General features: G+C 35.5%; 1 long non-coding RNA gene across 1 annotated transcript; it reads right to left on the reverse strand.

The window, feature by feature from the left end:
- Positions 1-1162: 1162 nt before the first annotated feature.
- LOC103104093 (uncharacterized) lies at positions 1163-25313 on the reverse strand. Its single transcript, XR_465482.3, has 4 exons — positions 25227-25313; positions 10849-10955; positions 5224-5689; positions 1163-1565 (listed from the first exon to the last, which is right to left on the reverse strand). It is a non-coding gene; the product is annotated as an uncharacterized LOC103104093 (long non-coding RNA).
- Between the last annotated feature and the right edge of the window lie 2199 nt (positions 25314-27512).

Below are 27512 nucleotides of genomic sequence, written 5' to 3' on the forward strand. Positions count from 1 at the left end.
GCGTAACCTGTGAAATACAGGAGAAGCAGTTCCTTATGGAACCTGGGAATTTATTTGGGTGAATTTAGAATCCCTTAGAATTATTAAACCTATATATGAATTTCAATCTTGAGCCTAGACTAAAATATTAACCTCTACAATCAACCACAAAGGAATAGATTAATGGTCTTAAGATCACACATTACATTCATTACATTAAAAAAAAATCTCACTTGCACACATGAGGATGACACAAACATCCTGTATCAAGTTTCACTCCCATGCATCAAAATATTCGCTCTTACATGCATGCACACGTTAATCTCACACACGCATGATCCTGTAGTTCTGGATACCTGAGATCATCTTTCAAGGTGAGATGACAGGCAAGTATGTATCCTGTAAAGGAGAAGGCACCCCGGACTTTTTTTTTTTTTACAAAACAAGGAATGGACAACTAGATGGCACCATTATAAAAACACTAGACCTGGAGTCAGGAAAACCTGAGTTAAAATCTGGCTTCAGTTACTTAACTAGCTGTTAGAATTTGGGCCAGTCAGAGAGTAAACTCTTTTTGCCTCAGTTTTTTCAACCGCAAAGTGAAGATAATATTCTCACCTCTTTCCCATGGTTGTTGAAAGGATGAAATGAAATAATATTTATAAAGTGCTTATCATGCTGTCTGGCACATAGTAGGAGCTATATAAATTATGATGATAATACTTAGTTTTGGAAGAAAAAGAAAAGAAAGAAAAAAGAAAAAAGAAGAGGCAGAGGAAGAGGATGAAGAAGGAGGAGGAGGAGGAGAAGAAGAAGAAGAAGAAGAAGAAGAAGAAGAAGAAGAAGAAGAAGAAGAAGAAGAAGAAGAAGAAGAAGAAGAAGAAGAAGAAGAAGAAGAAGAAAAGAAAATAGTTGCTCCAACTATGTTTAGAAAGTTCTTCTGTAGGCAGTTCAAACTGTCTTATGAAAGCAGATTTTTCAAGTTATCAATGTGAGTGATCATATCTCAGAAATTACCAAATGCTAGGGCTTGAGATATAAATTTGTTGATTGACAAGAAATGGAGAAAAATTTAATAACAGATTGAACTCTAAAGTGTACTGTGAGTATTTTTTTTCTCAGAGAGCCTTTTGTTAAACATTTGCCAGCACATTACTTAGTGGGGTGTTTAGTGAACAATGAATGAAAGGCCTGAGGTATGTTTATTTTTTGCAAGTCAAAGTGAATGCATTTTAAAGGTGAGATCTACAGGGAAGGAATGAGCATGAAACTGGGGAGACATGCGGTTCTTCATTGGTAGGAGTGCCATGAGCAGACAAAGCTGTTTATCACTCCCTGCTCTTGATTTGATTGCTTACACCTCCATGGTTTCCCACATGCTGTTTCTTCTGTTTGGAACATACTCTTCATTCCCCTAATTAGAACATATAAGCGTTTAAGAAATGCCACACTGAGTTAGATTAATGACCCATCCAGACTTACATTCAGTTTCTGACAAGGGAAGATTCAAAGAGTTGGAGAAGTTTAGACTTGAAGAGCATGGTAATTGCCCTCTGCGGAGTCTTCCTTCAAAGATCAGAATGTACCTGAAATAATAACAAGAAGACTGTTATTATTTTATTAGTATTCACAAATTTGACAAAATCCTTCTTGACCTTATAGCACTTTGTATTTTTTCTATGGAAAATCTTTTAAGGTCATGGGCTTCACTTAGTTAATTTCCAGGGTTTCCAAAGGATCTCCTATTTACTGGTTCCATAATTTTATTGGTCCTGTAGCTCCCATAAGGTCTAGTTCATCTCTACCCCTACTCCCACTTCACATATGTGTCATGTCCTTATAACTTGTCTACTTACAGGTCCCCAAGGTCTCCACTCACCACTAGGGTTCTAGTAGTACTCCAGATGGGGCAGTTGTATAATGTGATCAGCCTGAGTATCAACTGGCAGGCTCTACTCAAGATTATCTCTTTGGGATTATTTAATTAGCCAGCTTTTAAGTACCCTTTTAGAAAAGGGTATTTACTAAGGTGATACAATAAACAGAGTTGGTGCAAAAAATCCTAACTCCTCAAGTGTGTGGCACACTGACTGCTCCTCATATCCCCAACCTTGCCCCAGTACATAGAGGCCAGGGGGGAATGTCTTTAAACTTAAAGAAAACATGTGTCAAAGGGGTAGCACAGCTCTGGGGTACTGGAATGTTTTTCTTCATTCATAAAATACTCAAGAAGCATATATGATTACTAAGCATGATTAATTGATATCCAGTTTATCCTGAGTTCCCAAGACAGATACTATCATCACCCACAGCTGATACAGAGAAATGATGCTGTAACACTGATAAAATGATGGAAATTTGGAAATCCTCTGAACCCTTTGAAACTTGTACATTTCTTTTCAAGGTAAAAGTGGTAGAAGGAAAGGAGACATGGCTAATGCCAAAGCTGAAGTCTCTCTGCCTGTTATTCCCTTCAATTCATATTTAAAACTATGCTTGGACCAGTTTCTGGAATTCAATCCCTTATTGATTCATCCCATTAGCTTAAGTTTCCTTTTCTCTATCCAACAGTTTCTCTGCAAGTCATTCCAGTTCAAAGGCATTTTAGCACTTTAACTAAGTCTTAGGACTGATTTGTTGAGTTATGTTCACAACTAGTTAAGAGATCAAGGCTATAAAATAGGGTCAGATTCTGCCTTTAACCATTACAATTCTTTCAAACTTCAAGAAATTTGAGTAAGTAAAAGGATTTTTTAAACCTCTTACTGTAAGGATCAGTGATTTCTGACACATTTAAGCCCAATAAGAGAAGTTTATTTAATTCAATAAATGTTTATTAACCACTTATTCCATGTATGAAAGTATTAGGTTTACAAAGTACTATACATGCATTTTCTCATTTGGTCAACAACCCTGTGAGGTGGTTGCTATTATCTCCATTTAACAAGTGAGGAGACTGAGGTCAAGTGACATTGAATGATTTGTCAATGATTTTATTGACACTGTCAACCTAGCCCTTTGGTACTTTATCTGTACAAGACCTCAGGTAGCAGAAAACTCAAGGTTTCCTAATTTCCCCAATATTGTAGGAAGCAAGAAAACTAGGAATTGTGGATGAGTAAATTGAAGAAAACCTGCAACAGAGCCAAAGGAGTCAAGTTTGCAGAACTTGTCAATCAAGGATCATTCCAGAAAAGAATGTCACCTGAGGGAGACTATTGAAGGGAAACATCCAAACTGTTGGAGTTGTCTCTCCTGAGACAGGAAGGAATAAGGACTGAGAAGATACTCTTCTTAATGAATTTATCTCTTCTGTATAAAAGTGACTCAAAGATCCTCAACCCTGTTAACTATATCCCTCAATTCAAGACTCTACTATACTATTCTTTAATTTAGGATTATTTTAAGATCAGGGAAACCCTAAACCCTCTCTCCCATCCAATTTCCTTTTCCTTCCCCTTTGCTTAAATAAACCCCTTGTTCTAACTATTCAAAGAGTGGGTTATCTATTAAATATATCAGGAGACTCACTCAGATCTGATTTCCAGTTGTCATCAACAGAAGAAACTGACTGACAGGGGAGGGAGAAGGGAAGATGGAGAAGGGAGGCAGATCTGATTCCACATCACCATAATCTATAAAGATCAACCACCTAATACAAATCAAGGCATTTTCCCCTTGTCCAGTCACATAGGACTCTGTCCCATTATAAAGGATCTCTCAAAGATTGCTGATAGTGATAATCACATCTGTTAGTTCTCTCAGGATCCTAGGATGACATGTAACTTTGATTTCTGTAGGACACCTGGATGATCACTTACTCTCTCCTTACTAGTTTCAGGATGCAACTCTATATAATAGCTATTTCTAGTTCATTTTCCATATAAATATCATTCTCCTTGTTGAAAAAAAAGGCCCCAAAAAAAGAGATGAGCAACTCTGGTTTAATGAAATAGCAACAAGTCAATTCTGTGCCTCTCAATGATTTGCTGACACCAGGGCATCATCAATAATGAGCTAACAATGTTTTCTTCCTTTCTAAACAGTTCTTGTAAAACCTGAAAATTTGTGGGCTTTACCTGCTAAATGCCCCAGTGACAAAACCAGTCCTGTCTAGACACTATTACCAGAAGGGTTCATTCTGATTAAAATCATTCATGTAATGTCTATTGTGAATAATTATTAATCATCATCCTTATCCTCATAATTCTTCTTTCAAAACTGACTTTTGTCTTCAGAGAAAAAACTATCAGCTTGTATAGGAAAATGCTCTTTGATGGAGATAAGTGGATTCTTTGGAATTTAACTCCTTCAGAGCTGTGGAAGCAATTATCCAAATCAATTCAATAAACATGTATTAAGCACCTACTGTGGGCCAGGTACTATGCTCAAGGCTTAGGGAAATACAAAGATGAATAAGATAATCTCCCTGCCCTTAAAGAGCTCACAGTCCAATTTGGGAGAAAATACTCATGGGGTTGAATGGGTCTCACAGATAGAGGGATTCAAGAGAGGGCAGGATGAAAATGGAGAAAGCACAAGAGTAAGATTTGGATGGAATGTTTAAAATAAAAAGGAGAAAGGGAAAGCAAAAAGTCAGGAGAAGAGAAAAATTACAGATTGATTTAGTATTCTCTTCTAACAAATTAATCAGAAGATAGTGGAATAAGGCAGCATTGAAGAGAGGAAATGGTATCCACTCTAAAGTCAGAGGGCCTGAGGTCAAATTCCACCTTTCACATTTACTACCTATGTGATCTTAACCAAGTTGTTTAACCTTCCTTGATCTCAGTTTCTTCTGTAAAAGGAGAGTATTGGGGAAAAAATTGCCTATCCCTTCCAGATCTAGACCTATGAACAATAAGACTGAAAAAGTAGACTGATAATGGAGAACACATTGAGATTGAAGTCAAGAGGCCTGAGTTGGAATCCTGGTTCTGACAGCAAGTAGCTCATTGATGGTGGTGGACAATAACATCACTTAACCTAAATTCAGAAAGATCCAATGTGCTTTGAACACTGTACAAGACTGTCCAATGAACATTTCAGTTCAAAAGATCATCTCCCAAAGTATAAGTCTGGAGGGAAATGCATAGACAGCAGCAGCATGCTTGAAAAATATTTGTGGGGTTTAGGGGACTTGTTATAATTAAATTTAATATTTCTACCCAATTATAATTTTATAAAGTTTATTAAAAGGGGTAGACAATCATAGTTTTAAATCTCATTCTTACTCTATGTTACCTGACCATGTGTGCCTATTTTCCATTAACTTCCTCCTTTCCCTCCTTATCTGTCTGCTCCTTCCTGGAGTTCCTCCAAAAAGCCCAGGTCAGTCCCTGTTCCCTCTCTTTTATTGGTGTTCACAAAGGCTGCATTCACATTTGAGGAATCTTGACAGAGAGGTTGACTCTCCAGGAGGGGGAGGGAATGAACTTCCCAGACACAGGACTGCAGGTTCAATATAGGTTCACAACAAACCAAAAAAAAAATCAATGTGATTTTTGGCTTTAGGCAACATTTAGAGGTAGGATATCCAGGAACAGGTAAGTTTTCATAACCCTCTGCCTTGGTCAGATCACATCTGTAGTATTGTATTCAGTTCTGAGTGCTCCAGTATAAGAAGGATGATCTGTAGAACTTCCAAAGGAGGGAAACTTGCATGGTAAAAGCTTTGTTGTCCTGGCCACATAAGAGCAATTGAAGGAGCCTGGGGAAAAGAATTAGGGAGTAAATTAATATGCCATCCCACCAAAATAATCAGAAGATAGTAGGATAGTCTTAGTTTAAAACTCAGAAGACAAAAATTCAAGACTTGGCTCTGTCATTAATGAGTTATTTGACTGTGGCAATATATCATTTCTTTGACCCTCCATTTCTTGTTTGGAAAATACTTTGTACAAGTTAAACTATTTTGTAAATATGCGCTATTTTAGTTGCATATGTTAACTAGCTGATTACTTCCAACACTAAAAATCTATAGTTTAATTAAAATTTTAAAATATTAATTTTATTTTTGTTTACTAGAAGAAAAGACTATATGACAATGTTCTTCGGTTGTTTCAGTCTTGTCCTACTTGACAAGTCTTGACAGTCTACTTGACCCTATTTGGGTTTTTCTTGGCAAAGACATTGGAGTGGTTTGCCCTTTCCTTCTCTCTCACCTTACAGATAAGGAAATTGAGGCAAAAAGGATTAAATGATTTGCCCATGGTCACATAGTTAAGTGTCTGAGGTCAGATTTGAACTCACGAAAATAATTCTTAATTGTCTCCAGGCCTGGTACTGAGCCACCCAGTGTCTCCGTGACAATGAATAATGGATAATTATATGTAATACAAATGCATAACGGTATGAAAATATATGTCTAAAAATACATGAGCATGAAAATAAATATGTAGAAAATTCCTAAATCCCCATATTGCCTTCATTTCCCCCTCATCTCTTGTCCCACATCATAAGTTGCATGCTAAACATAATCATTAGAATATCCTATATTCATTTTCAACTTACTATGTCCCACACTGAACTTACTAGCCTTCTCCTACCCACTAATCTCATACATCTTCTCAATTTTCCTATTTCAGTCAAGAATACCATCTTTATAATTCTGAGGGACTTATAAGAAGGGATGTTATCCACATCCAGAGAAAGAACTGTGGGAGTAGAGAAAGAGAAGAAAAACAACTGCTTAATCACATGACTCGATGGGGATATGATTGGGGATGTAGACTCTAAATGATCACCCTAGTGCAAATATCACTAATATGGAAATAGGCCTGGATCAATGACACATGTAAAACCCAGTGGAATTGAGCATTGGCTATGGAAAGGAGGGTGGGGGGAGGAGGGGAGGGAAACAACCTGAATCATGTAACCATGGAAATTTTTTCTTAACTAATCAATTAAATTTAATTTAAAAAAGAGAATACAGTCATTATTTCAATATCCCAAGTTCCCTATCCCAATCGACGATTCATTCTGCTTTACCCCCAGGTCCAGTGTCTTGCAATTTGAGAGTCAATTATTGTCTTTTGAGTAGAGGGGTATTTGTCCACCATCTAGCCCAATGCCTGACATATAGAAGTTTCTGAACAAATGCTTATTTTAAAAAATTACTGATACTACTTAGATAATATTTCTCAAATTCATGTCCTTTTTATTGACATGACTGCCCTAATTGAATCCCTCATCACTTTTCACTTGGATCATGACCATAAGTCCCTAAATGGCTTTATTGTATCCTCTCTAATTTGTCCAGCACACAGCTGCCAAATTCATATTTTTAAAGCATACATATTACTATGTTCACTCCCCTTCTTGAGCAACTTCAATAGTCCCCTATTGCTTCAAGAATAAAATACAAATTCCTCTGTATCTTTCATGTACCTCTGTATCTCCTCTCTATCTTTAATGGATCCCAGTCATATGACCTGCTGAGACTCAAGACTTAAGTCCCTTTTCCATATCTCCAGACATAGCTGCTCCAGAAATTCTTCTAATTATATTTTTAACTTTTATTGTCATGCAAAACACACTTCCATATTCATCATTGTTGTAAGAGAAAAGTTATACATAACCAGAATCCCCAAATGAAACCAAAAATACACTGATGTAAAATATGTCCAACAATTCTTTCTATGGAGATAGATGGCTTTCCCCATCATAAGTCTTTCATGATTGTCCCAGATCAGTGCATTGCTGAGAGTACTCAAGTTTTCGCAGATAATCATCATACAATATTGTTATTATTGTGTACAATGTTCTCTCAGGTCTGCTTATTTCACTCTGCATCAATTCCCACAGGTCTTTCCAGCTTTTTCTGAAATCATCTCACTTATTTCTCACATCCCCTACAACATTTGCCACTTTTTTTACTGCCTTATTGGCCAATCTGATAGGTATGAGGTGGTAACCCAGCATTGTTTTAATTTACATTTCCCTAATCAAGTGATTTAGAACATTTTTTTCATCTGATTATTGATGACTTTGATTTCTTCATCTGAAAATTGCTTGTTCATATCCTTTGACCATTTTTTCAATTGGGAAATGGCTTGTATTCTCATAAATTTGACTTAGTTCTTTATAAATTTGAGAAATTAGTCCTTAACTAGAGACATATTAAAATCCCCCCATCCCCCGTTTATTGTTTCCTTCTAATCTTGGTTAGATTAGTTTTCTTAGCACAAAAGCTTTTAAATTTAATATAATCAAATTGATTCAATTTACATCTTAAAATATTCTCTATCTTTTGTTTAGTTTTTTTTTTTTTTATAAATTCTTCCCTTCTCCAAAGATCTGCCAGGGAAACTAATCTGTGTTCCCCTAATTTAGATATGGTATCACTCTTTATATCTAATTCATATATCCATTTTAACCTTATCTTGGTATATTGTGTGAGATGTTTGTCTGTACCTAGCTTATGTCATACTGCTTTTCAATTTTCCCAACAGTTTTTGTTAAAGAGTAAGTTCTTATTTCAAAAGATGGGACTTTGGAGTTTATCAAACACTATGTTGCTAAGGTCATTTACTCCTTATATATTGTGTATATACTCTACTCAATTGAGTTACCATTCTTTTCCTTGGCCAGTACCAGATTGTTTTGATGATTGCTGTTTATATTACAATTTGAGATGTGGTACTGCTAGACCACCTTCCTTTACATTTGTTTTATTAGTTCCCTTAATATTCTTGACCTTTTGTTTTTCCAGATGAGTTTTGTTAAATAGTTCTATAAAATAATTATTTGATGGTTTGATTGATATGGAATTGAATAAGTAAATTAATTTAGGTAGAATTTTCATTTTTTTTAATTATAGGACTACCCATTAGCAATTGCTATTTTTTCCAGTTCTTTAGTTCTGATTTTTTTGTGTGGAAAGTGTTTTGTCATTGCATTTATATAATTCCTGTGTTTGCCTTGGCAAGAAGATTCCCAGGTATTTTATATTATTTAGAGTGATTTTAAATGGAATTTCTCTTTCTAACTCTTGCTGCTGGACTTTGTTGGTAGTATATAGAATGCTGATGATTTATGGGGATTTGCTTTGTATCCTGCAACTACTAAAGTTTTTTGCTATTTCAAATAGTTTTTTTAGTTCATTCTCTTTGATTCTCTAAGAATACAATCATATCATCTGTGAAGAGTGATAGTTCAGTTTTATCGTTGCCTACTTTAATTCCTTCTATTTCTTTTTCTCTTATTATTGTTAAAGCTAGCATTTCTAACAAAATATTAAATAATAGTGGTGATAATGGGATCTATGTTCTCAACACAAGCCTGGGCTGGAATTCCAGAACTCACTACAGGTTTTCTTGGAACTTTAAGGGGTGTTCATTGGGTTGGACTGCTATTGGCCCAGATCGGGTCTCAGAGTCTGGATGTTGGCTTGGGCCTGGGTTCAGAACCTGGAACAGTAGATTTGGGGAGGGTGTATCGATTGGAATCTTGAACCATGGGGACTACAATCCCCACAATTCCCTTTTCTCTTTCCTGGATGTGCATCATTATGGCATTTCTACCCATGCATGCTCTCTACTCATGCATGCTCTCTCTCACTCTGTTTTAGATGGCATGGAGCTAGGAGGGCATGGCTTTTGCTTTCTCTTTGTTCTAAGTTGATTTTAATAAATGGTATTAAAATAATACTTGGAGTATCATAGATATTAATTTTAATCTTTACAAGGGGCTTTCTCCTTACCCCTTGCTGTAGTCTCCTACTGGCTGTGTTCCTCTCTTACCCCAGTGACCCAGATGCTCTCTGCCTAACTTTCAAGTTATTTTCTTCTTGAAAGTTGCTTCACTCTGTCTCCTTATAGATTCTTTCATTCCTATATTCATTTCGTGGCATCATTCATTCATTCATTTATTTATTTATTTTTAGACCCTTACCTTTCATCTTGGAGCCAATAATGTATATTGGCTCCAAGGCAGAAGAGTGTTAAGGGCTAGGCAATGGGGGTTAAGTGACTTGCCCAGGGTCACACAGCTAGGAAGTGTCTGAGGTCAGATTTAAACCTAGGACCTCCTGTCTCTAGGCCTGACTCTCAATCCACTGAGCCACCCAACTGCCCCCCTGTGATATTATTTAAAGATTGGTCAAAGAGCATTCTCATTGTGGTTTCAAGCTGCCCTGTTTCTATTTTGCCATTTTGGCTCTGGACCTAACTCTATTTTTAATTTAACTTCATATATATTTTCTTACTGAAGAGAATAGTTTTCTGCTTTAAGTGAAAAATCTGTAGATAGGTGGTGGAATTGTAGGGTGGAATGCTATTGATATAAATATATAAATAAAACTTATTTTTTTTCAGGATGTGTTCTAGAAACTGGAAATAACATCTTCTGTTACTCCTGATGGTGCCATTAAATTTAACATACTGAAATATTTAAAAATTTGGTCCCATTAAAAAGTATAGTACTATGGCAACTATTTTTTTCTGAATATTTTGATGAGTTTCCCCCTCAGAATCTCTGCATTCTGGTCACCTCATTGATCATGCAGGACATGCTGTTTCTTCCTCTACATTGTTGCCCAGACTATCCTCCATAGCAGGGATACCCTTTCCTTACCTCGAATGCTATGGATCCCTAGCTCTCTTTGGCTGATGTATCCCATTCAATAAGAAGACTTTCCTCTTCTCTCTAGTTGTTTTACAGTAGAAAAGGGATTGGATTTGAAGTCAGGATCTGATCTCAGGTCCTGGTTCTTCCCCTTATTACTCAGCTAACTTTGGGCTTATCTTCCAACATCTCTAGATAATAGATTTTCTCTTATATAAAACAAAGGGGTTGGATTAGAAGGCCTTTAAGGTCTCTTCCAGCTTGGGCTCTTATAATTATCAACCTATCTACCTCTGAACTTACCTTGCATTTATTTTGTTTTCCTATTTATGGCCATAGGAAAGTATAAACCCCTTGAGGACAGGGAACCTTGTTTTTGCCACCGTATATCCAATATCTAGCCACCATGTCTGCAAGGTAAATAAAAAAACAATTTTTTTCTTGTTGAATTGAATTAAGTTGATGCTCCTGTGACAGGTTACAGCTTGTTGGAAGGTAATATTTCTTAACAATTAGATAGAATAGATCATTTTGAGAGGTAGTAGAGTCATTCTTATAGGAAGCCTTTAGGCAAAGGCAAGGCTGTATACTATTCTGGTGTGTTGTAAAGGGCATCATTTTTTCAAGTATAGATTGGACTAACTCGCCACTAAGGTCCCTTGGATGCATGAAATAATGACTTGGGTTGTTGTTTTTTTTTTCCTGTGAATGAGAAATGCAGAGAATTGAAAAGGAGCCACAAAATACAGAGAGAAAAAATATAAGGAAATAATATGTCATACATATAAAATAATATATCTTGGAAAGTGATTTAAAGTTTGCAAAATATTTTATAAATGCTATCTGATTTTAGCTTCCCAACAACCACATGAAGTAGATGATATTATTATCCCAATTTTACATTTGAAGAAACTGATGCACAGAAATATAAATTTGCCCAGGGTCAAACAATTAGTAGCTGCAGACAGATATAATCATAATAATAACTAACATCTATAAAGCACTTAGTACATGCCAGGCACTGTGCTGTGCACTTTATAATTATCTCATTTGACCTTTGAAACAACCCTGTGAGGTAGATGCTATTATTAACCCAATTTTACAGATGAAAAACCTGAGGCAAACAAAGGTAAGCAACTTGCCCAGGATGAAATAATTAGTGTCAGTTGTTGTTTAGTCATTTTTTTGTTATGTCCAACCTTTTGTGACTCCAATTGAGATTTTATTGGCAGATACTGGAATAATTTTCCATTTCCTTCTCACCTTATTTAATGGATAAGGAAACTGAGGCAAACCAGATTAATTAACTTGCCCAGGATTGTACAGCTAATAAGTATTTGAGGACAGATTTGAATGTAGGAAAAGCAATCTTCCTGACCGTAGGCCCACCACACTATCCATTGTGACATCTAATAAGACTAATAATAATAATAATAGTAATAGCAGCTAACATTGATATACCACTTATTATGAGTCAGACACTGTGCTAAGTGCTTTACAATTATCATCTCATGCAATCCTCATAACATTCCTGGGAGGCAGGTTCTATTATTATCTTCATTTTACAAATGAGGAAACTGAAGCAATTCAATGATACGTGACTTGCACAAGTATACATGGCTAGTAAGTGTTTCAGACCAATTTTCCTGCCTCTAAGTCCATCACTCTAACCAAAAGTAATCAAATGTTAATCTCCTGATGGAGAATGAAGGGAATAGAATCAAGCCCATAACAGAGAGGTGTTATGGACAAAAGAAAAGAATACTTCCATCTCAGAGAATGAAATAAAAGAGAAGGTAATGGGACATGATATAGAGTAATCTTGTGGCCTGCAGTTGGTGAAAAGAGAATCATCATGGGAGATGATTTAGATTTTCTCAGCAAGGTAGAATATGAAGTCCTCTGTTGAGAGAGGGGCAAGGTTGGCCTGTGAGACCAGGAGTCAAAGGGAAAATGTTGGGATAGCCAATGAGGACAGTGTGATAGGGAATCAATGAGAGCAGAATAAGAGAATTAGTTTGTACCTCTAAAGGCCAAATTCACTTGAGGACTTAAATCAATTACAGAGAAAAAACATTCTACTTACAAGACTCATTCTTCTACAGATTAGACTAACTCATGAAATATTGAGATCCCTATTAGTGGGGAATCTCAATAAGAGCCTGTGGAGGGAATTCATGTTTTGGGTGATTAAATGATCTATGAAGTCTCTCCTCTCTGTGCTTTTAGATTTCATGATTCAATTTTGATTGCCTGAGAAATTCATTTTCATCATGAACACAGCATTCACTGCAGGATGGAGATTTTGGAACATTTTTGTGCATGGAAATTACCCATTACTTTACACTTCCTTATAAAAAATAATCTTTCTGTTCAAGAAAGATGTTTACTGGAAGAAAGAATTCACAAATTTTTCTTATAATTTGTGTTTCTTCATCTTTTAAAGTGTCATGTTGCCTTAGGGTACCTGGAGCAACCTTTCCCATAAAGTTATTGAATGGGCCAAGATTTCATAATTTTTTTGTCTGTTTGGGGAAAGTAAAGAATTTAAGTCTTAAAATTCCACTCTGCATTGGTTTCTAACATTCAATAACCTAAGCCAACAAGACCTCTGCTGTAGACAAATTGGTCTAATTTCTCTTCCCTGAACATACTAGGTCCTTGATTCCTGAGTGGTAAACTATTGGGAAATTCACTTGGAATAGAAGTAGAGCAATATATTGATTTGATGAAATCTTTGGATTAGGAAAAAAAAGTGAATCTGAAGCAAAAGCATGTAAATAGTCTTACCAAAAAAGATGGCGAAAATACACACACTCACAGAAGATGTGATCATAATATTCTAATCTTTTTTGACCCTTCATTTATATTTGACATTGTTTGCTTACTTCTTATCCTGTATATTTATCTCCTTCTTATCCTGGATACTCTCTCCTCTCTGGGTTTTTGTCACTATGATTATTCTTGGTCCTCATGGTACCTGACTTCTACTTTTTAAGTCTCTTTGGTTAGATCTGTCTCCTTATCATGCCTACTCACTATGAGTACCCCACCTCAAAACTTTGTCCTGAGTCTTCTTTGTTTTTTTCCTTACTTTCTCACTTGATTATCCCATAAATTACCAGGGGTCTAATTATCATATCCACATGGACTATTTCCATATCTATTTATACATCCTTAGTCTCTCTCCTGAACTCCAATCCTTCATCATCAAAGGCTTGATGAATATTTTGAAGTTGAGGTTGTTCCTTTAGTATAAGATCATCATCATTCCAGTCATTCAGGTGTATTTGTACTTTTTTATGTATATCATACTTGAATAAACCACCTTTCTCAACTCATATACACCATCATAGTTCAAATTTTCATTGCCTCTTACTCAAATTATTGCAATAGCTTTATTATTGTTTTCCCTAGCCATTTTCAGATGACTCAAAACTGAGAGGGATCTGTAACACATTGGAATTAAAAAAGATCTCAAAATAGAACAGGTGAAAAGGTGAATAATAAGTGATGGTGGTGTAAAAAGGAAGAGTAGCATTATATAATCAGAAGATATGCCCATGTGAGGAAATTGAGGAACCAGAGAAATGAAGTATAGTGGAATCCATTTAGCTGAAAATAAGTTGAGGCAGGGGGAGCAAGATAGACCAATGAAAAGAGATCCAGGCCTGGAGATGGATAGTCCTAGGTTCAAATATGGCCTCAGATACTTCCTAGCTGTGTGACCCTGGGCAAGTCACTTGCCCATTGCCTAGCCCTTACCACTCTTCTGCCTTGGAACCAATACACAGTATTGATTCTAAAACAGAAGGTAAGATTTATTTAAGAAAACTGATAAATAAAAACAAATAAGATGTAGCCTTTTATATATCTATATCTTTTTGTCAAATGATGCCTTCTCTAGTGTGGAGAGAGGAGAGAAAGAGGGAATTTTAATATAATAAGCATATGATTTGAAACCAAAAAAAATTTAAAGGAAAAAAATGATTCAAAGATAACTTTAAGAATGTCTTGAGTAGACCTCCTGAAATTCTGTATTTAACTCATTCCTATTTAATATTTTTAATGATTGTGTAACTATATATATGATATGCTTACTTCATCTGAAGATCAGACAAAGTTGAGAGGGGCACCTATCATTATATATGTTTGAATGTAAAATAATCTAAGCATATTAAAACAATGGAGTTGAATATGATAATTTAATACACCCTATTAAAATATAGGGATCAATGTAAAACCCCACACTTATACTCAAAAAATCAATTTCACATCCTAAGATGAGTAAGATCTAGTGATTTTAGTTTATGAAAAATCAAATGGAGTCCAAAATATGATATGTCATCCAAGAAAGCTAATGCAATCTTAGTCTTCATTGAAATGTATAGGGTTCAAGAGTAGAGAAATTTGCCCCATTCCTCCTAGGTCTGGGGTGTTGTTTTGGGGGTACCATACTTTAAGAAGAACATTGATGATCTTAATAGCAATGCATTAACATGTAATGAGCACTGGGATTAGAGCTAAATTCAAACCTTAGCTCTACCACTAATATTTGCAATCTTGGGTAATTATGCTTTCCAGACTTAAATTTCCTCTTCTGTAAGATGAAGGGGATTTATGAATTAGTTAATGTCTAAGTCCACTTCTAGCTCTAAATCTATGATTTCATAATGGATCTAAATGAGGGTAAACAATAGCAAAGGGCTGTGAATAAATGACCTTTGAAGAACATTTGAAGGAACTTGAAATCTGAAGGGAAACTGGAGAAAATAGTCTATGATGGGGATAGGAGAGAAAAAGTCTTCAAGGAAATGGGAAGAGAATAGAATAGAGGCAATGACTAGAAGTTTAAAACACACTAGGGTAGACTTTCATATTTGGAAAGATTTCTTATTGAATATAGCCAAAAGAAAATGGAATATGCTAGTTAAGGAGCTCAGTGCTTCCCTTCATTGGAAATCCTCAAGCAAAGGCTATGTGATCATTTGGTACAATGTGGAGTAGATTATTGTTCAGGTATGTGTCATAAGAGGCTTCTAAGTTCTGTTGTGACTTTGACATGCTTGCTTCCATCTATTTTCTATTCCAGTAGCATAAAGTTCTGGCCTAGAGGTATAAAAAATACTAAGTTCCATCCTTGGGTTTAAAAAAACCCACTGGGTAGATATATCATGGAGGATATGTGGTTTAAACACTGTGTATGGGAAAATACTTGAGAGCTTTAGTGATTATTTGCTCATTGTTACAATGTGGCAGCCAAAAGAGTTAATGTGATTTTATGCTTTATTAATAAGATCTTGAGGTCCAGAATAAGTGAGGTGATGAATCCCACTGTCCCTTAACCTCTTAATGCCATGTGTAGAGTACTACGACCATCCCAGTACAAGGAAAAGTCACAGTTTTTCATGAATACTGACAAGCTAGAATTTGTACAAAGGAGAGTGGCCAGGTTAGTTAACTAATTATAACCACCATGTGAATGTGGGCAATTTGGGATGCTGAACTCAAATTAGAGTAAACTCAGGGAAAGCATACTAGCTGCTGGCAAATATTGAAAGGAATATCATATGAAAGTGGGATTAGACTTGTTTAGTTTATGTTCAAAGAGAAGAACTAGCTAATAAGAACAGGAGAAACAAGTTTCTCCTCAACATAAGTACAAATTTCTTAACAATTAGAGGTGCCCCCAAATAGAATGAGTTTCCATGATAAAATAACTACTAGTCATTCATGTAGATAGGAATCTTGTTTAGGTGTCATTTAGACCAAGCCTACAATTCTAAGAGAGTATGATTTTATCCTTCCATAAAATAAGTGCAAGATAGTCAGAACAAGTACTCTTTTGGCAAGGCTGAGAAGTTGGAAGGAGAATAGGGTATTGAGGCACACAGTATGTTGGCATCAAGGCAATTAAAACACACAAAAGACATCTAGAAACAAAATCAGAGCTAAATTGCAGACTAATGGGGATCTGTGGATCTACCATATTTTGATGATCTTCCTCTGTCTTTGTTTCTGTCTCTGTCTTTGTTTCTCCTCTCCCTATCCCTCCTCTACTCTCCTCCTCTCCTCTTCTTGTTCTTGTTCTTGTTCTTGTTCTTCTTCTCTCTCTCTCTCTTCATCTTGTCAAGGTCTAATGCTTAGAAGAATCAAGACAGTCATAATTTACTGATAGTTTTGTTGAATGAACTTCCTTGGACAGGGAACTTTACCTCTCTGGGCCTGAGTTTACTCATCTTTAACATAAGGAAGCTATAAATAGTCTGTAAATTTTCTGTTACTCTTCACAGTTTTTTAGTTTGTAAATCTGTCTGTGCTTCCTATTGTATACTCTCCCATATCTAGCACTTTACTAACCATTTAGTAAACAATCCAAACTTGAAAAGTTGAGCCATATTACCCATATTTGACCATTTGATTTAATAATGGAAATAATATATATCTGAATACTTAGAAGAGTAGGATTACTCACACTTCTACTTTTCTTCCCACATAAGAATTCTTATGGAGAGGGCTAGCTAAGTAATACAATGGGTAGAGTACCAGGCCTGGAGTCAAGAGGACCTGGATTCAAATATCTAGCCTCAGTTACTTCCTAACTGTGTAACCCTGGGGAAATCACTTAACCCTAATTACCTAATCCTTTCCATTCCTCTATCTTAGAAATGATACTAACAGAGAAATAAGGGTTTAAAAAATTAACTCTTATAAGGGAATAAATTATGGAATCTCAATCAATTTGACAATGCCCAGAAGAAAATAAGATGATAACTATATCACTTTTTAAAGGAATCATCTAAAGAATCTAATGTTTGTAACAGAGTAATGAGACTGGATGATAGAAGATAAGGAATCAATAATCATACAATGTTTTAACATGAGCCAAATAATAATGACAATGACAATTTTTTTAATAGTCAAAGATTTTCAAGCTGCTTCTTCAGCTCTCATTTGATTTTCACAATAACTCCATGGGATTGCACTATTTATTACACCATTTTTACAGATCTGATTTCTTCTCTATATGATAAATTTGCCAAATGTGACAAGATGGGTCTAAGCAATGGTTTTGGTGAGTACAGAGCTGAACAGAGACTGGCAGGGAGAATTGAGCACCATATTTTAGGAAGGCAACTGATAAGCTAGGGAATATTTGGAGGAGACAACCAGGTTGGCAAAGAGTCTCAAATTAATTTATCATGTAATTAGTTGAAGAGACTGGAGATGATTAGCTTAGAAATCAATAGATTTAAGGGAAACATGGCTAATTGTCTTCAAGTTTGTCAAGTGGAAATATAGATTCTACTCACCTTCTTTGGCTCCAAAATGCATAACTAGGAGCATTGGATAGGAAACACAAATAGGCAAATTTGAGGTTCAGAAAAACTTTGTAGCCATTACAGATGTCAGAAATGGAATGGGATGCCTTGGAAAGTAGTAAGTGGCCCCTCACTTCAAAGGAGTCTTCAGGAAGAGTCTAGGTGACAACTTGTTGGGTATGTTATATAAAGTATTATTTTTCAAGTGTGGAATAGACTACATGGCCATTTAAGTTTCTTCTAACTGAAAAAAAATATGGACAAGAAGAAGCCGTCATGGGTGAGTTTTAAGCATAAAGTCTGAAGACCAAGGTTTGGAGAAGAGAAAGAGTACTGAACTTAAAATTATAAGACTAGGGGTTTTCTTCCCTCTCTGTAACTTTTTAACTGTGTAGCCTCAGATAAGTGATTTAACTTCTCAGAGTCTGTTATTATTTGCAAAATAGGAATAATATTTCCTATCCCACCCTTTCAATCATGACAATACATATGGAAATGGTTTATAAGTACCTAAAATAGAGCTTAGAATAGAGTAAGTGCTTAATAAATAGTTATTATTTGATTAAGTATAAATGGTATATGTCACTTACTATTCTCATTATCATGATCATTCACAACTCCATCAATAGTGCATTTGTGTCTCTCAATTTCTCCACATCCAAGAATCCCTGTCCTTAAAGAACTTACATTCTATTGGGAGAAATAGCATGTAGACACAAAAGTAAATGCAAAATATGTCCAAAATAAATTCAAGGTAATTTCAGGTAGAGGAGGCATCAGCCCCTGAGGTAATCAAAAAATGTCCCATTTGGAAGGTGGCATTTATTTTAAGGAAACTTGAATTTCCTGTAGTAAAGACACCACATTGCAAGCAGGGAGGACTGCCAGTGCAAAGACAAAAATGGGAGATTGTATGTAATGAGGAACAATAAGACCAATTTGGCTTGCTTGAAGTAAGTGTGACAGGGACAGGGAGTAACATATAATAAGACTGGGAAAGGAGTTTATAAGGACCAAGACTATTTGTATAGAATTTCAAGAACCATGGGAAATTAAAATTTTTATTTTAGTGATAGATGATCCATCTAGTGTATGTTTTTCTCTTTATAAAGGTTTAGAGGGCATATGATTGAATTCAACAAGAATACTGGGTTTAAAATTAGAAAATTTAAGTTCAAATCCATCCTATGACACCTATTAATTATGTATGACTTTGGGCAAGTTATTTCATTTTAAGACTCAAATTCCACATCTATAAGATGAGTTTGGATTAAATGATCTCATCTAGTCTGAAGCAAAATTATTCAATGATTGATACAGGAGATTTACAACAACTGTTACTATTATTAACTATTGTTAGTGTGTTAACAACTGGCATACCACATGTGTGATAATTAATAGGTGGGGATGGAGCAAATGAAATTTAGTGCACCAAGAAAGACTCTCTCTTAACTTTGAATTCTCATATGTCATTGTGCCTCTCTTAAGGCATTTGTCATTTTCTAAACTATAGTAGAATTATTTGCATATGTGTTCTATCTCTCCTCCTGGCATGTTATTTCCTCAAGGGCAAGAACTGTCTTTATTTACACTCATGTCACAGCTATTGGAGAGCCTGGACAATTAATCTATTTAATATGAGAGGAAGATTTGTTGCCATTGTTCCTGATGAGTAAGACATCTCTTTTACTCTGAGGTTTCTGGTATGCAGCATATAAAAGAAGAGCCAGAATCTCTAGGCTGAATTTTTAGACTAACTGACCAACTTTGCTAATCTTGAGATCTATGCAATGAAAGCTCAGAGAGTAAATGAGCCAGATGAGTCATCTTCATAGCTGAACAGAACACATCTTGGAGCATAGCATTCTTGGGTAATATTCTGTGGATGAGTAAATTGAAGAAAACCTGAAACAGAGCCAAAGGAGTAAAGTTTGCAGAAGCTGTTAATCAAGGAGAATTCTGGAAAAGAATATCACCAGATGAAGACTGTTGAAGGGAAACATCCAAACAGTTGTTGTCTCTTTTCTTTTGGTAATGCATATTCTGTGATCTTAGTAGTTTTTCTATTTGATATGCAGAATACACATGTAACTTGCATCCCAGTACTATATCATATGCTTTTTTCACCATGAGAGTGGTAGTCACAATGCTTCTCAGGCAATGCACCATCCCTTGTGTAACAGAATCGAGGATAGAACTGTAAAATGCTATAGCCCTTAAATTCAGCGCAGAATATTGTGCTAACATTCCAGAAGTGATGCTTTTAGCTTCATGGACATATAAGTGGGACTCCTTCTTATAGTCTGGTATTCTCAAAGCCAAAGCTGATAAAATAGCTCCTTTCAAATGTGATGAAGCATGCAAGTGTTCCTTGTTTAATTGCAAAGGTTCTTTAACTTCTTTCTTTGTCAAGTCAATTAAACACTTGGAAATATGAGAATACCCTACTATGTATTGTCTTGAGAAACCAGCAACCCCTAGAAATGCTCTAAGTTCTTTCGTGATTCTAGGGATGCCTAGCTTCTATATGTCTTTTATCCTTTTATTTGAGATTTTCCTGGTGCCCCCCTCCAGGACAAATCCAAGATAGTTGACTTTAGGGAGGGCCCACTGAATCTACTCTTCTTTTTAGAAACTTTATGTCCTCTCTTATAAAGTTCTATTAATAATTTTAATAATTTAATAATTTTCTCCAATTTACTCATCCACAATTTCCAAAAAAGGGAAGAGAATGAAGATTAAAAACAATAAGCCTCTGAGTTTCACTTTGTATTTTAGTGTTTTAATATATTATCTAAAAGATTGTTAGTGAACTAGAAAAGAAAGTGAATGAGAGTTGATACTTCTTTAGGGATAGGTCACCCCAGATTAATTTCATCATTTTTTGAAATTTTCTAAACTACTGGTCATAGAAATGCTGATAATCTAGGTTTTAGTAAAGCATTTGACAAAGTCTCACGTAATATATTATGGATGAGAAGGACTGCTATGGACTGAGCAATTGGGCAGTTATGTAATTCACAACTGGTTGAATGTTGAACCTAAGGAGGGGGATTAATGATTCAATGTCAACTTCGAAAGAAATCTCTAATGAAGTTTCCCAGGGACTTGGACTTGGTCTTTTACTATTTTAACATTATTAGCAATTACTGGAATAAAAGCACAAGTGGTATATTAATAATACAGGTATATTAATAATTAATAATTATTATAATGTATTATATTTGAAGATGACATAAAGCTCTGAGGGATAGCTAATACTCTCAAAGGCTGAGTAATGACTTTAAAAATTAACATTCTAGAACAGAGGCTCTTAAAAGTTTAATTTAAAAAGATAAAATTAGACTCAGTTGGCTTTTCAAGCTCAAGGTGAGGGAAGGCTGGTCAGATGACCATTTATCTGGTAAAATTTCTAGGGCTTTTTGTGGTCTATGAAGTTCAAAATGTATAAGTCATATTATAAAGCAGCCTCAGATTCTAATGCATTCTCAAAAAATACTATTTATTCTTATTTTTCTTTAAATTATTTTTTTGTTTCAAATTATCTCTCTTCCTCAACTTTCTGAGAAGGCAAACACTATAATATCAATTATACATGTAAAATCATGCAAAAACATTTCCATATTAGCCATATCATAAAAACCAAGAAAAAATAGAGTAGAAACAATATACTTCAATATGCTGAAGATAGCATTTTTTCATCATTGTTTGGGATTGTTTTGGATCATTTTGAAGATTGGATTTAGCTCTTTCCTGATTGTAACAATGAAGATACTTAGTTTGACAAAATCTTGAATGTCTTGGGAACTTAATTTCTGTGAAAACTCTTTTCTTTCTTTCTTTGTTTCTTTGTTTCTTTGTTTCTTTGTTTCTTTGTTTCTTTCTTTCTTTCTTTCTTTCTTTCTTTCTTTCTTTCTTTCTTTCTTTCTTTCTTTCTTTCTTTCTTTCTTTCTTTCTTTCTCTCTCCTTTTAAACACTTTGAAACACAGCTGCAAGAGCAGGTGAATATGAAACATTTTTATTTCTCTAGTTTCTCCTTAATTTGAATTGAACACAGCTGTTTTGTTTTTTAAAAACCAAAAAGTGGCAGGACTGGGGGAAAATGTTTTCCTTTCCCTCAGGGAACAAACAACTTTAGGCAACCTTCACTAACAACACTATCTAGATTACTCTTAGTTAGGAGTGAGGGAAACTCAGCCAGAAACTCACCACCAAACCAGACAGTAGCTTGCAGTCATGCTAAGGTGCCAAAAGGCCAGCACACTACTATCAGCCAATTCTCTGCCGCCAAGGGTGCCAGAGAGAGGAAGTGATCCAAATGTATAGATTGTTCACCCTTGTGTCTCCTCCTCTAAATTTTCATGTCTTCCAATCACATCAAAGGCTTTTCTCCAGGACTGCCCATACTTTTAGATCTCATCTTCTTTTGATTAGATTATATCTTTAGAGTTACTTAACACTTCTTTGTTAGTTACTTGATCTTTTTGTGATTAATTTAACCTTTATAGTTACTTAACACCTTTTTGTATTAAGATCTTAAAATAGACTTAACTTAAAGTTTTAGCTTCACTATAAGGTAAGAGTTAAGTACCTTCATTGTTCAATCAGGAGATTACAACTTTATCTTCCCCTAAAGTCTAAATAGGGTGGAGTAATTTAAAGTTCCCAAGACACTCCTGATTTGGTTAAACTAGGTATCTTCATTGTTACAATCAAGAAATAGCTAAATCCAATCTTCACACAGTTTACAAGTTCACCAACAGTTCATTAGTGTACCTATTTTCCCAAGTCATGTTAGCGCCCAAGGAGCCAAGCTCAAGGCTCTGCTCATGGCCTTAGAGTTAGCTAAAGGAAAAAGATCTAACATTTTTTTGGACTTGAATTATGCTTTCTCCACTGTGCATTGCTCGCCATACATATGGAAAAACAGAGGGTATAAAACTTCGGCTGGGGAACCAATTGCATATGGCAAATTAATAGACAGTCTTATAAATGCTGTAGACTTTCCAAAAGAGGTGGTCATAATCCATTGTAAGGCACATACTCATGAAAAGGACAGAATATCCCTAGGGAATGATAGAGCAGATGTAACATCAAAATACGCTGTGAGGTTCGGACCCCACCATGTGCTGAATTTCTCTCTGAATGAAAGGCATAATCTCACTGAAGCCTATAACAGAGAAGAAATACAGTAATGGAAGGAGTAGCTAGGTGCTAAACTAATCAAAGGCATTTGGATTGCTCAAGGGGGTAGACCTATTCTCCCTAAAAAAAAAAAACTATACCAAAATCTATGCACCATAATTCATGCAAAAGGACATTATGGGGTGCAAGGGATTCTGGATACCATATAGAGGTTTTGACAGCACCAGGAATAACAACAAATGCCATTAGAACTTGTCAGGCATGTGAAACATGCAAAAAAGAATAATCAAGGACATTTTAAGAACATAGCATTGGTAGGTAGACCACTCAGCTATATGTCTTTCTAATGTATTCAAATTGATTATATCAACATGCCTAAAGACAAGGGATACAAATATGCACTGGTTATTGTGGATAGATTGAAGATGTGTTTAAGCATGTCCATCCAAGAAATATGACACAGAAAGAGTAGTGAGATTTCTATTAAAAGAGAAAATACCTAGATATGGCATTCCTGATACCATAGACTCCGATGGGGGTCCCATTTCACTTCCCAAGTTCTACAGGAAGTCTTCAAGAATTTGGGAATTAAATGCAATCATCATTCAGTTTATCAGCCCCAAAGTTCTAGTCAGGTTGAGTGTATGAACAAAGAATTTAAGACACAGATAGATAAACTCTGTTCAGAAACACATTTAAAATGGACAGATGTTATGTCTCTTGCTTTGTTCAACATAAGAACTAGACCTAGGACTGACTTGCATATATCACCATTTGAAGTGCTATATGGTCAGCCACTTTGGCATGGTAGGACAGTAAAGCCATCATACTTGTCCATGTTAAAAAGGGAATGTGTACTTCATGAATATTTGAAATAGATACAAAGTAGATTAGACAAACTAAGAAAAATGGGTTTGTTTGTGTAAAGAATACCACTAGATTTTTCTTTGCATAAGATAAAACCAGAAGACAAAGTATGTCAAGAACTTTAATAGAGAATCTCCTACATAACCAAGATGGATTGGTCCAACAACAGTCATAATGACAAACATCTATAACGATCCATGGTTCCATGCTTCACATGTAAAATTGCATGACACCTATAACATTGACATAAATGAAAATACATAAATATGGCATCTGAAATAAATAGCCCTAGTCATAATCAACAACACAAATAGCCCTATCAATAATCAATAACAGTCCTTATGAATGAAAATCAACAACACAAATAGCCCTATCAATAATCAATAACAGTCCTTATGAATGAAAATCAACAACACAAATAGCCCTAGCAATAATCAATAACAGTCCTTATGAATGAAAACCTTTGAATGGAAAGCTATGAAAAGAAACAGAATACAAAGATATTAAAGACAAAACAGAAATAACAGAAAAGAGAGAATTGCACATGTTAAAATGATAACAGAAAAGCTCTGCTAAAACAAATGAAACAGCTCCGAAAATAAACATAGACAGTAAAACAGACAGCCGGGCTTTTGCTTCCTGTCCCTGTAGCTGAGTGGAGGCTTGGGTTTCCTGCCCTTGGAGCTGAGTAGAGATAAGATATCTGATCTCTGTTGTTCCTGCCTTGGTAAAAGCTACAGTGAGGTTGACTCTACCTGCTGAGAAGTACCTTCCTTACTGAGAAGATTAAATCAAAGGAGATCTATTTAACAACTAGCCTGATCAAAAGACAGTGTTGAAGGCCTGAGACCAATCTCAGTGCCTGGCCTAGCTGGGTTGGACTCAGTCATCATGAGTTCAGTCCTTGGCCAGCTAAATATTGTTTCATCTTATAAACCAACATGGAGGATTGTCAGGTGTAAATAGTGAGGTTTGAGGAATCTTAGCCAGAGATAGGCCAGGGTTTAGGGAGCATCTAGTAAATGAAGAATTTCCCATGAGGGAAATTTAGAGGGGGGAGGCTAGTGACATTTCTTAGAGCTAGAGAACCCCTGTTCCTTAATTCTCCCTTCCTAATCCTTTGTTTCTGATCAATAAATCCCTTTTACTTGTTCATCAACATTATCTTGGTGGCCTTATCAAGCACTCGCCTAAGTGAGTGAGACCATCAGCCTTACTTCACTGAAGGGTTCTGAGGGTTCAAATATAGCTCAGTATACTGTCATTATTTCAGTTTGCTGAGCTAGAAAGGGTGAGAACCTGAAGATTTGGGTTTTTTCAGATTCAAACTGCCATTTTGAGGCCTACCTGCCATTTGAGGCCTGTTTCTAATCTTGGCTCTGTGAGTGGGCAGTTTGAGTTGGCTTGGAATTTTCAGAGCTGCAGGCCCAATGGAATACTCCAGAGCTATAGCTGAGCCAAAGGGGGCTTTATACCATTGTTTCAACTGAGCTGTCAATCAAGCAGCCAAGCAGCTTTTTTTTTCTCTCTCAGCCTGCTTAGAATTTTTTAAAGTGGAGGGAAAAAGAACTTTGTGTGGATATTACAATCTGCTCAGGGTATAAACTATCTACAGTTCTTTCTAAACAGTACATTGGAGGTATTGTACTGTCAGTTATCAATGATTCCATGTTTCTTTCTGTTATATCACCAGAATATTTGTATCAGTTAATGGGATTTAAATTCATAAGTCCCATTATGAACCTGACTCTATGGGGATTCCTTTCTTGTGTACCATTGATGATTCTCCTGTTATTGTGCTCCTATCAATTCAAAAGGGTAGTAGTAGCAATGATTAAGAAACTGAAGGCTGCAGGCTATTTCAATTGGAGAGACAATGAGTTAAAGCAACTAGTGTTAGCCATGCTAATTTACTCAGCTTGAGGCTCATTATGGGTAACTGAGCAAAGGAAATGGGATTGTACCAACGGAACTGGCTAAGTAGGGGGGTGATGAAAGTATCCAAGTACCTACCAAGTTTCAGTTGGAAACTGAGGCAATGTAAAATACATCTGCAAACTTATTCCCACTTAGAGATGTTTCCTACATTACACCTGATTTGGCATAGTCTATGTCAAATTTTATATCTGCCGATCTCGATGCCATAAAGCATAGAACACCAAAAAAATTTTTGACGAACCACACAAAGTGATAAAAGATAAAAGAATTTAAAAGGGCTATTTGGATTTTTGATCCCAATTTTAACAATTTTCAGATCTTAATAGATCTTAATAGAAGATTGCTTACTAAATGGGAAAGACAGAAATTTATAGATGAAACCAATAGAAATCCACCCTAACACCCTGGCCCATGGGATCCTTGAATTTTGAACTAAATTCTGTAGAAGCATAACACTATCCTGATAAGGCAAGGGAGTCAAAAAAAATGATACTTGGTCTAAGTTTGAAAGGCTTAGGAAGGAATCTGGGGAGCCACTGGCTACATTTTTGGATAGACTTATTAAAGCAGGGGAACATCTATTAGGCATGGACAATCTGACAGAGAAAAACATAAGCCATATCTGATACCAGTTTGTGAAAAATTTCTGTGATGCAGTCAGGAATTTCTTTAGATGGAATTGTTGAAACTGAGAAAATATGGGTTTGGAGGAAATTAGGAGGACAGCATGTTATATATACCAACCTGATAAGGATAAGCATACTGAGGAGAAAAATGGCATGACTGAAGATTTAAAGAAGCAGCTTAAAGAGGCTAATAAAAAGCTAAAGGACAGTGAGATAAAGGACATTAAAGCAGTGGCACCTCTCAGGTCATATAAGCCTAAAACTTAATATATACCCAGGCAGTCTAGAACTACCCAGCTAAGATGTTACCTTTACAATAAACTTGTGGAGTACCTCATTTAGGGAGCAATTGTCTTTACAGACATACAGAGGAAACAGAGGATATACTAACAATGGCTATAGACAAAATTACTATGGATTTAACAACAGATATAATCCCTATCACAGACAGGACCAACCAAACTGCTGTGCGCACAATTGTTCACTTATGAGATTCATTTCACTTATATAAACTGAAGATACTTTGTAAGCACAACAAGCAGAGTATCAAATCAGTTTATAATCAATAATCAATCCATTGTCTATTATTTTTACATTATCATCTATCTACTTCCCAAGTCAGTTGTTTTTCTGATGAGATATTTGACATTTCCTTCTGTTTTTTTTTTCATTCTTTTCACTTATTAATTGTTTATTGCTAGCTCATGGAATCATTAGCTTCCATGTGCCCAATTCTAATTTTTAAATAATTATTGTCTTCAATGATTTTTTGTATCTCTTTATTTGACTAGTTCTTGCTTTTTTAAGATATCATTTTCTTCAGTTTTTTTTTGGTACTTCTTTTACAAAGCTTTAATAATGATTTTTTCATAATTTTTCTTATTTTTCTTGCATCTCTCTTATTTCTTTCCATAATTTTTCTTTTGTAACTCTTATCTCTTTAACTGTTCCAGGAATTCTTTTTAGGCTTGAGTTCAATTGACATTTTTCTTTGAAGCTTTGTTTGTAGCTGTTTTCCTGATGCTGTCTTCTGCATTTGCATTTGCAAAAACCACTTCCTTGCCATTGT

The sequence above is a fragment of the Monodelphis domestica genome, chromosome 3 (assembly GCF_027887165.1).
Source record: "Monodelphis domestica isolate mMonDom1 chromosome 3, mMonDom1.pri, whole genome shotgun sequence".
Lineage (NCBI taxonomy): Eukaryota > Metazoa > Chordata > Mammalia > Didelphimorphia > Didelphidae > Monodelphis > Monodelphis domestica.